This window comes from Eurosta solidaginis, chromosome 4, assembly GCF_040869045.1.
Source record: "Eurosta solidaginis isolate ZX-2024a chromosome 4, ASM4086904v1, whole genome shotgun sequence".
Taxonomy (NCBI): Eukaryota; Metazoa; Arthropoda; class Insecta; order Diptera; family Tephritidae; genus Eurosta; species Eurosta solidaginis.
In genome coordinates, this window is record NC_090322.1 from 6755905 (window position 1) to 6768452 (window position 12548).

General features: G+C 33.7%; 1 protein-coding gene across 4 annotated transcripts in view; it reads left to right on the plus strand.

The window, feature by feature from the left end:
- The window catches only part of LOC137248905 (ceramide synthase), a 209594-nt gene that overhangs the window by 126516 nt on the left and 70530 nt on the right, over positions 1 to 12548 (plus strand). The gene's annotated exons all lie outside the window — the stretch shown is intronic.

The window sequence follows — 12548 nt, forward strand, 5'->3', positions numbered from 1 at the left end:
AAAATACAAACATTATATCACATAGCCTTTCTCAATTCAATAGCACAATTAAGCTATGCAAATACATAAACAAATCACATGGAAATTTTATTTTGAAAACAGCCAAATAATTTGATTTGTGCCCATTTCCTGAATCTAGAAGTTTCTACTTATTTTTTATTCACACAAGCCACTAATGTATAAATAACGCCCACAAGACGGTCTAGATTTTGATAAAACTAATTAGTGTAGCTTTTGTACATGTCAGTGTTTATTCATTAAAAATACAAACATTATATCACATAGCCTTTCTCAATTCAATAGCACAATTAAGCTATGCAAATACATAAACAAATCACACGGAAATTTTATTTTGAAAACAGCTAAATCATTTGATTTGTGCTCATTTCCTGAATCTAGAAGTTTCTACTTATTTTTTATTCACACAAGCCACTAATGTATAAATAACGCCCACAAGACGGTCTAGATTTTGATAAAACTAATTAGTGTAGCTTTTGCACTTGTCAGTGTTTATTCATTAAAAATACAAACATTATATCACATAGCCTTTCTCAATTTAATAGCACAATTAAGCTATGCAAATACATAAACAAATCATATGGAAATTTTATTTTGAAATCAGCCAAATCATTTGATTTGTGCCCATTTCCTGAATCTAGAAGTTTCTACTTATTTTTTATTCACACAAGCCACTAATGTATAAATAACGCCCACAAGACGGTCTAGATTTTGATAAAACTAATTAGTGTAGCTTTTGTACTTGTCAGTGTTTATTCATTAAAAATACAAACATTATATCACATAGCCTTTCTCAATTCAATAGCACAATTAAGCTATGCAAATACATAAACAAATCACACGGAAATTTTATTTTGAAAACAGCTAAATCATTTGATTTGTGCTCATTTCCTGAATCTAGAAGTTTCTACTTATTTTTTATTCACACAAGCCACTAATGTATAAATAACGCCCACAAGACGGTCTAGATTTTGATAAAACTAATTAGTGTAGCTTTTGTACTTGTCAGTGTTTATTCATTAAAAATACAAACATTATATCACATAGCCTTTCTCAATTCAATAGCGCAATTAAGCTATGCAAATACATAAACAAATCACACGGAAATTTTATTTTGAAAACAGCTAAATCATTTTATTTGTGCTCATTTCCTGAATCTAGAAGTTTCTACCTATTCACACAAGCCACTAATGTATAAATAACGCCCACAAGACGGTCTAGATTTTGATAAAACTAATTAGTGTAGCTTTTGTACATGTCAGTGTTTATTCATTGAAAATACAAACATTATATCACATAGCCTTTCTCAATTCAATAGCACAATTAAGCTATGCAAATACATAAACAAATCACATGGAAATTTTATTTTGAAAACAGCCAAATCATTTGATTTGTGCCCATTTCCTGAATCTAGAAGTATCTACTTATGTGTTATTCACACAAGCCACTAATGTATACGTAACGCCCACAAGACGGTCTAGATTTTGATAAAACTAATTAGTGTAGCTTTTGTACTTATCAGTGTTTATTCATTAAAAATACAAACATTATATCACATAGCTTTTCTCAATTCAATAGCACAATTAAGCTGTGCAAATACATAAACAAATCACACGGAAATTTTATTTTGAAAACAGCTAAATCATTTGATTTGCGCTCATTTCCTGAATCTAGAAGTTTCTACTTATTTTTTATTCACACAAGCCACTAATGTATAAATAACGCCGACAAGACGGTCTAGATTTTGATAAAACTAATTAGTGTAGCTTATGTACTTGTCAGTGTTTATTCATTAAAAATACACACATTATATCACATAGACTTTCTCAATTCAATAGCACAATTAAGCTGTGCAAATACACAAACAAATCACATGGAAATTTTATTTTGAAAACAGCCAAATCATCTGATTTGTGCTCATTTCCTGAATCTAGAAGTTTCTACTTATTTTTTATTCACACAAGCCACTAATGTATAAATAACGCCCACAAGACGGTCTAGATTTTGATAAAACTAATTAGTGTAGCTTTTGTACTTGTCAGTGTTTATTCATTAAAAATACAAACATTATATCACATAGCCTTTCTCAATTCAATAGCACAATTAAGCTGTGCAAATACATAAACAAATCACATGAAAATTTTATTTTGAAAACAGCCAAATCATTTGATTTGTGCTCATTTCCTGAATCTAGAAGTTTCTACTTATTTTTTATTCACACAAGCCACTAATGTATAAATAACGCCCACAAGACGGTCTAGATTTTGATAAAACTAATTAGTGTAGCTTTTGTACTTGTAAGTGTTTATTCATTAAAAATACAAACATTATATCACATAGCCTTTCTCAATTCAATAGCACAATTAAGCTGTGCAAATACATAAACAAATCACATGGAAATTTTATTTTGAAAACAGCTAAATCATTTGATTTGTGCTCATTTCCTGAATCTAGAAGTTTCTACTTATTTTTTATTCACACAAGCCACTAATGTATAAATAACGCCCACAAGACGGTCTAGATTTTGATAAAACTAATTAGTGTAGCTTTTGTACTTGTCAGTGTTTATTCATTAAAAATACAAACATTATATCACATAGCCTTTCTCAATTCAATAGCACAATTAAGCTGTGCAAATACATAAACAAATCACATGGAAATTTTATTTTAAAAACAGCCAAATCATTTGATTTGCGCTCATTTCCTGAATCTAGAATTTTCTACTTATTTTTTATTCACACAAGCCACTAATGTATAAATAACGCCCACAAAACGGTCTAGATTTTGATAAAACTAATTAGTGTAGCTTTTGTACTTGTCACTGTTTATTCATTAAAAATACAAACATTATATCACATAGCCTTTCTCAATTCAATAGCACAATTAAGCTGTGCAAATACATAAACAAATCACACGGAAATTTTATTTTGAAAACAGCTAAATCATTTGATTTGTGCTCATTTCCTGAATCTAGAAGTTTCTACTTATTTTTTATTCACACAAGCCACTAATGTATAAATAACGCCCACAAGACGGTCTAGATTTTGATAAAACTAATTAGTGTAGCTTTTGTTGTACTTGTCAGTGTTTATTTATTAAAAATACAAACATTATATCACATAGCCTTTCTCAATTCAATATCACAATTAAGCTGTGCAAATACATAAACAAATCACATGGAAATTTTATTTTGAAAACAGCCAAATCATTTGATTTGTGCTCATTTCCTGAATCCAGAAGTTTCTACTTATTTTTTATTCACACAAGCCACTAATGTATAAATAACGCCCACAAGACGGCCTAGATTTTGATAAAACTAATTAGTGTAGCTTTTGTACATGTCAGTGTTTATTCATTAAAAATACAAACATTATACCACATAGCCTTTCTCAATTCAATAGCACAATTAAGCTATGCAAATACATAAACAAATCACATGGAAATTTTATTTTGAAAACAGCCAAATCATTTGATTTGTGCCCATTTCCTGAATATAGAAGTTTCTACTTATTTTTTATTCACACAAGCCACTAATGTATACGTAACGCCCACAAGAGGGTCTAGATTTTGATAAAACTAATTAGTGTAGCTTTTGTACTTGTCAGTGTTTATTCATTAAAAATACAAACATTATATCTATCACATAGCCTTTCTCAATTCAATAGCACAATTAAGCTGTGCAAATACACAAACAAATCACATGGAAATTTTATTTTGAAAACAGCCAAATCATTTGATTTGTGCTCATTTCCTGAATCTAGAAGTTTCTACTTATTTTTTATTCACACAAGCCACTAATGTATAAATAACGCCCACAAAACGGTCTAGATTTTGATAAAACTAATTAGTGTAGCTTTTGTACTTGCCAGTGTTTATTCATTAAAAATACAAACATTATATCACATAGCCTTTCTCAATTCAATAGCACAATTAAGCTATGCAAATACATAAACAAATCACATGGAAATTTTATTTTGAAAACAGCCAAATCATTTGATTTGTGCCCATTTCCTGAATCTAGAAGTTTCTACTTATTTTTTATTCACACAAGCCACTAATGTATAAATAACGCCCACAAGACGGTCTAGATGTTGATAAAACTAATTAGTGTAGCGTTTGTACTTGTCAGTGTTTATTCATTAAAAATACAAACATTATATCACATAGCCTTTCTCAATTCAATAGCACAATTAAGCTGTGCAAATACATAAACAAATCACATGGACATTTTATTTTGAAAACAGCCAAATCATTTGATTTGTGCTCATTTCCTGAATCTAGAAGTTTCTACTTATTTTTTATTCACACAAGCCACTAATGTATAAATAACGCCCACAAGACGGTTTAGATTTTGATAAAACTAATTAGTGTAGCTTTTGTACTTGTCAGTGTTTATTCATTAAAAATACAAACATTATATCACATAGCCTTTCTCAATTCAATAGCACAATTAAGCTGTGCAAATACATAAACAAATCACATGGAAATTTTATTTTGAAAACAGCCAAATCATTTGATTTGTGCTCATTTCCTGAATCTAGAAGTTTCTACTTATTTTTTATTCACACAAGCCACTAATGTATAAATAACGCCCACAAGACGGTCTAGATTTTGATAAAACTAATTAGTGTAGCTTTTGTACTTGTCAGTGTTTATTCATTAAAAATACAAACATTATATCACATAGCCTTTCTCAATTCAATAGCACAATTAAGCTGTGCAAATACATAAACAAATCACATGGAAATTTTATTTTGAAAACAGCCAAATCATTTGATTTGTGCTCATTTCCTGAATCTAGAAGTTTCTACTTAGTTTTTATTCACACAAGCCACTAATGTATAAATAACGCCCACAAGACGGTCTAAATTTTGATAAAACTAATTAGTGTAGCTTTTGTAATTGTGAGTGTTTATTCATTAAAAATACAAACATTATATCACATAGCCTTTCTCAATTCAATAGCACAATTAAGCTGTGCAAATACATAAACAAATCACATGGAAATTTTATTTTGAAAACAGCCAAATCATTTGATTTGTGCCCATTTCCTGAATCTAGAAGTTTCTACTTATTTTTTATTCACACAAGCCACTAATGTATACATAACGCCCATAAGACCGTCTAGATTTTTGACTCATTAAAGCAATAACGAGATAATTAAGAATTTGTATTTGGTATGGAACATTGGGTTTGTTAAGGGCTTTAATGTAGAAAACTTGGCTCATTATTTCATTAACTTTCTGTGTGATATTGCTATAGAAATCACTAAATTTTACGAATATGGGAAGGATGAACGGAAGTTTAAGTCCACAATCAATTAACGTCTCATTAACACTAAAGACAGGATCTTGATTATGTCAGCCCACTTAACTTCGGGCAATGTTGCTGCTCAAAACTTGGTGCACTGCTCCCAACTCTGGTTTTTTGGCGGTATACCAACGACAAATTCACAGTTTGGAAACAGATAAAACTAATTAGTGTTTATTCATTAAAAATACAAGAAGATAAAACTAATTAGTGTAGCTTTTGTACTTTTCTGTGCTTATTCATATCATCACGCGCCTTTCTCAATTCTATAGCACAATAAAGCTGTGCAAATATATAAACAAGTCACATGGAAATTTTCTTTTGAAAACAGCCAAATATTTATTTTGTGCTCATTTCCTGAATCTAGAAGTTTCTACTTATTTGTTATTCACACAATCCACTAATGTATAAATAGCGCCCACAAAACTTATCTTGATTTACTTAATATTTAACTACCATCTCAAAAAGTTATAATTTAAAATGAGTTTACGAAATTATATCCTGTTGGTCGCGCTTAGCTTCCCTTTCATCTACACGAATGCTGAATTTCGCTCTGGAGTTGGCAGTTCTAGCAGTTCTGTGAATACAGAAGATAAACCATATGTGGTGGGCATATATCATGACGGAAGATATGTTTGCATGGGTTCATTGATCACTTTGAAATTCGTGGTTACAGCTTTAGAATGCCTGGGGATAGGAGAACGGAAAAAGATCACAGTTAGAGCTGGTATAAACAATATATCTGCAACGGGGCGAGAAGTTCGCCCAGTGGATGATTATTCTTATAAAAAAGTCACGGGGGGGTACGGTGTAGATATAGGTATACTTAGAGTGGAACCCGAATTTGACGGAGATCTAGTAGGCACAGTACAACTTTGCAATCTTTCAGTACAACCGGGCAACGAAATTACAGTTAGTGGATGGTATTCACGAAGTCGATGTACTCATAATCATAATATCCGTTCTACTTTGGAAATTATAGCCAAAATGAAATGTTTTGATGCTTATATCTATGGGAAAATTGAAGGTACAAGTGCAACGATTTGTGGATATGTTTTAACACGTGAACTAGATTCTGGAGCACCGGGCTTGGTGGACGGAGCTCTTTGCGTTGTAGGAGGATCTTATTTTGGTACTTCGTCAATGGTATATACAGATTTATCTGTTGGAAGTAGTGCTCGAATGTTTATACACCAAGAAACGGGATGTCCATAAGTGTAGTTATAAATCAAATTCTGTCGTAAAAGTATGTAATACTTCTAAGTAAATAGTACAGAGAGGGTACACTCGCAAACATCAGAGTGCTGAAATATTTCTGTTACTTAAATTATAATTTTTTTATTTTAAAATTTAACTGCTACAATGAAAATACTTCGTGAATTAAAAACTCATTGCGCACATATTGTTGTAGCAATATCGGAGTATTACATACATATCTAACTGCTGAGTGGAACATCGCCCTATCTCGGCTGAAAGCCCCATTACAGAATTTTTTGCATAAATGCCCCAGCTCACGTCAAAACATTTTAAATTTATGCAGAGGTATTGCGTTTTCGAAATGGTGGCTGAGATAGCGTGAAATTCCACTCAGCAGTTGAAATGACGATATTTTTATGTTATTATCTAGAAAGAAATATGTTGATTATTCTGATTTAATAAAAAGCTCTGGTTATATTCATCGAATGTATGATAAATAAAGTTGTTACTTTCTTTACTGTCTTCAACCAAACTCATAAATTTATTTCTATTTCACCTATTATGAGTTGACAAAAAAGGAATACTCTTCTCTTAAAACTCATTGGCAACGGACTGGTACAAATTTCAGAAATGTGTATCAGGAAGACTTGAGCAGCCGGGCAGAGGTTACCACCGTTGAGGAGTGCAACAACTCTGAGAATATTCAAAGGAAAATTAAAGCAACCATGGTGGAGTAAGGAGTTGATTCTTCTTACAGGGCAAGTAAAAGAGAGGACGAATTTAGTGATCTGTTGTGGATCTTTAAACGTGAAATCAACAGGTTGAAGAGGGTTCCATGGAAAAATTTCTGTGCGGACATCAAATATGAATGAGGAGTTTATCTTTTCAGCACAACATACTTACACCAAAGGCAAGTCAATCGATACTGCATTGCATAGGGTGGTCATAACTATAGAAAAAGCCCCGAAACTCCAAGAATATGCTCTAGGTGTTTTTCTGGACCTTTCAACAATATCTCAAAACGAGTAAACACGGACAGTCTCAGCTGAATTAAAGTTCATCCCGCCTTTACAAAATGGATGGGCTCGATCTTAAGCTGCAGAGTGATCACGTCGCAATGGGGTCTAGGCAACAAAACCTGTAAACAGAGAAGCGCTGCAAGGTGGAGTTTTAGGGGCGTCCACAGTATTGGTAACGCTAGTTATCAACCAATTGTTTAGGCGGTTCGACGGAGGACCAGTCAAACTGCATATCAGATAACGTTTCAGTCAGCTCTCTGATGGATCAGGCACTTCGTGATGTACAGGCCTGGGCATCTGTCGTCGAGTTAACCACAAACGCGGAAAAAGTCGATCTAGTATTATTTTCTAGGAAATATAAGGTCTAATTGGACCAAGCCTAAGCTTGGAGGTATAACCCTACAAGAGCAATATAGCCCCAAAATATCTGGGAGTCATCCTAAATAGGATGCTAGGATGCACGTGGGGCCTATCACCCAAACTCTCGTACGGCAATTGTCAAACCCATACTTTACTATGGGGTCCTTGTTTGGTGGACAGCCACACAAAACGGTACCAATACCAAAAAACTTGGGGGGCATGCAGATTATCAATCATTAGCATAACGGGAACCCTAAAAGCTACTCCGACAGAAGCATTGCTTGCCATTCTACACATCACGACTGCAGATCTAATGGCCAAAAATGTATCGTTAGCCACTGCAACAAGACTCGAGGCTTCGGGCAGCTAGACTGCAGGCCGTATGGCCATAGCAGTATAATCTCATCTAATATCGGGCAAACGGAATATATGGACCCGTGCCTGTGCTTCGAACTTCTTTTGAAATTGCGTATCAGATTTACACATGACGACTCTTTCTATGCAACAATTTGACATTTTATATCAATTCTTTCTAAACATTTTTTTTATTCATTGAAAAATTTTAAAAATTATTGTGAAATATAAGAAATATCAAATAAACTTAACCCCCCCCCTCTCTCTTCAACAAATAACGAGTTTCAACAACAAAAATATTTGTGTATAAACAGCGACTTAAGCTCAGAGCTGGGTAAATTCAATTCCATTACATTACCCATTACATTCCTCAGTAATTGGAAAAAGTAATCAATTCCTCAAAAAAAAATACCAAAAGTAATTTCGTTTTTTTGAGGCTCAAGTACAAAAAATTTTTTGCTTGTAATTGAAAAAAAAAAATACTTTGCTCAAATGTAATTTCTGCCCCAGTACTTTCGAAAGGAATTGCAAATGTAATTGAAAATTTTCCAATTACATTACAAGGAATTGAAAAAGTACTTTCGAATTTCCCATTCCATTCCTCAAAGGAATTGCGAAAGTAATTGAAAAACTACAAGTGTATTGGAACTTACGCGGGTTGATGTGGGCGACTTTTCTGGTCACACTTTTCATTATTTCATCAGATTTTACTTTTGAGTGGTAACTGGTAATGTATCTCCTCTCCTTCCTCCGCTATCAAAGGGTAGTGGCTATAGGTAAGCAGCATACTTTTTAATTCTCTTTGATTCATTCAGCTGGCATAACGTAAATACCAATAATGTTCCGGAAAACTTTTTTCTCGTATTCTTGATCTTTTGATCCATCAATAGTTGCCTCTTCTGAACCATATTGTAATAAATAATATTAAAGCAGACAATAGGGGGACTCATGTAACCGTATAAATGCCTTATAAAGTGTGTAAACGTATAAATTTATCTAGTTTACGCACGAGCTGTCAAATTTTGTATGAAAAATCATTTACACATGTTGTATAAATTTACGCGCACATTTCATTGTGTAAACGCGGTAAACTCAAAGGAATGCAACCTTGCAGACATTACAGCAGGCATTTTTATCAGAAATCTCCAACATCAGCAAGTCATTTACAAGAATAACTTAGTAAAGACGTTTTAGTTTTGATTTTTCACTTAATCCTGGCATTTTTTAATTTGTTAACAATCAAACAATTTTTGTTTGGCAATAATACATCTGATAAACAATCAAGTTTATCAAGAGTATTTCTAGGTGCGTTCATATAACAGCGTGTGTAAATGGATATAATTTTACACCTTATAAGTTTATATGCTTTCATGAGTCCCCTAAATGACAAATCGTCCGTATAAACGTATAAAACCTCAGAAGCATTTGAGGTGAAGTGTAGCTAAGGTATAGCGGCACCAGGCGCTACTAAATTTCTCAATGCCAAATGCTTCTTAATATTTAAAAGTTTGCGTAGAAATGATGCATCGCTTCGCCTCCTTGTTTGAAAAGTTTAGTGGTCAGATGTTCTTCTGTGCCTCATTGATTTTAAGTCGGGATATTTGCATTTCCACCTCCTCACAGTACGATGTTGTCCTCGCTTTTGGCAATAAGGCGTTACGCAAAATTTGTGAGTTTTTAAGCAATGGTATCCCCATTATTCCAGGAGCTGAAACTGTTATTCCTTTTATAATATAAATCCTTGCAAAACTATTAATTTTGGACTTTAAACATATTTGGATGAAGAAAAAAATTATTTTTGGTGTTTTTATATTTTGAGTCCGATAGAACTAGTTAAACTGGGACTTTTAAAAATAAAAGTCCCGATATAAAAGTTAAATCAAGACTTTTATTTTTTAAGGCCAAAATAAAAGTCCCGCTTGATAACGAAGAAACGACTTATCCGAATTAAAAAAATTTGGTACCAATCAATTATCCTGGATTCCTAAAATTTAAAACCTTATGGACTTTTGAAAATTTCTGTTAATAATACTAGAAATTTATCATAAACAAACTAGATCGAAAATCTCGTAGTATAAATGGTGAACTTGCAGTGGATTTTTGCAATAAATTTCGTTCCAATACAACTATTAGAGTGAAAATTGGTAAACCGCATTCTGCTATGATAGGAAAGCTTTCCAAAAAAAGAAATGGTCATAATCGGTCAGTAGCCACGCCTCTTTCTGTATATAGAAATTTCCGCACAGAACATGCAATATTTGAGTATCTAAAGAAGCCACGTTATTTTGAATTCATTGCTAAGTACGTGAATATGTCGGAGTTATTTCGGGACTATTGCGGGATCATTTGGGGATCCTTCCGGTATCATTCCTGGATGACCTTCGGGATCCCGTCAGAGTCATTTCGGGACTTTTTCGGGATCATTTGGGGATCCTTCCGGCATCATTTCTCGATAGTTTTCGGGATCCGTCCGGGATTCCGTGAGAATTATTTCGGGACATTTTCGGGAGTATTCTGGGATCATTTATGGATGGTTTTCTGGATCGCGTCGGATTTATTTCGTTATCATTTGGGGACTCTTCCGGTATAATTTCTGGAAAAAATCTTATTTGGAAAGTAGTTGGTGCCACGCCCATTGTCCAAAAAAATTATGTGGATCAACTAAATGCAATGTCAGTAATTTACGTGCCAAATTTAAATAACGTGGCTTCTATAGATACTCAAATATTGCATGTTCTGTGCGGAAATTTCTATATACAGAAAGAGGCGTGGCTACTGACCGATTATGACCATTTCTTTTTTTGGAAAGCTTTCCTATCATAGCAGAATGCGGTTTACCAATTTTCACTCTAATAGTTGTATTGGAACGAAATTTATTGCAAAAATCCATACGAGATTTTCGATCTAGTTTTTTTTTTTTAATTTAAAATACGTTTTCCTTTGTTGCTACATATTTCACAAATGCAATATAGAAAACAGGTTTCCGGCACAGATGTAAAATGTGTTCCAATAAAAAACAATTTGTGTTGATGAAATTGTAAATTTTTCGCATGAATTACCTGGCTTTATATGGGAAAGGGTTTGGAAGTATGCTTCTAATATCCCTCACTAAGGTGTCGTTTGTGTGAGGGCTTAGCCGAACGCCATAGCGCCCGACTATGAGGCGCAAATGTAATCAATTCCTCTGTTGTGGAGGAAAGGAATTGATTACTTTCCTCAAGTACATGTAATGGGGAATCGACGGGTACTGATTACCTAAAGTAATCATTACTACCCAGCTCTGCTTAAGCTGATATTATATGAAATTGCAATGGACACGTCATTTTAAAAAGTTTTATAAACCTTTTGTACTTTTCCCTCCATATTCATAACAAACAAAATAGGAAATGTCAATTTAAAATGCTTTTTAAACCTGTTATCTATAATATAAAAATAAGTCGGGTTTTCCTGCCTGAGGCTATAACTCCAGAATGCATGAACCGATCCACGGTTTTGTATTCGTTGGAAAGGTCTCGGGCTCCGTGAGGTTTATATCGAAGAAAATTCAGGATCCACGCACAGGGTCTCGAGATATAGGCCAAAACGTGGACCCGGGTACCCCTAGAATGTGTTTATAGAATATGGATAAAAAATGAAATCTGTTGATGCGTGCTTTAGTAGAGGATAATTTTCATACTCCTGGGTGACAAGGGTCTCGAGATATAGGCCAAAACGTTGGCCCGTGAACGCCTAGATAGTGCTTTTATATTATGGGTATCAAATTGAAGCTGTTGATGAGTGCTTTAGTACAGGGTAGTTTTCATACCTATTGGTGACTAGGGTCTCGAGATAGAGGCCAAAACATGGACCCAGATACACCTAGAATGGGTGTGTATTATGGATATCAAATGAAAGCTATTGCTGAGAGCTTTAAAGTAATTTTCATTGTGATATTCGATTTAGTTCCATCGACCTGGCAAAACTGATAAATATGCATGCGAAGCCGAAATAAAGACATGAATAAATAATACCCACATACCTATTTACATACGTCCTATTCGATTTGCCTGAAATTTGGTATATAAATTTGCCTATATTATTATTTACGATGCTTTTTCCGGGAAGTAGACCAGAGACGGACTGGGACTGGGATTGGGACTACGACTGGGACTGAGACTGAGACTCAGAGTGAGACTGGGACTTAGACAAGGAATGGGACTGGAACAAAATACATACCACCCTCTGGGAGTGGCAATAAGATATGAAGAAGAATGAGAAAAACTTGAGAGAAGAGAAAAGAGGGAAGGAGAC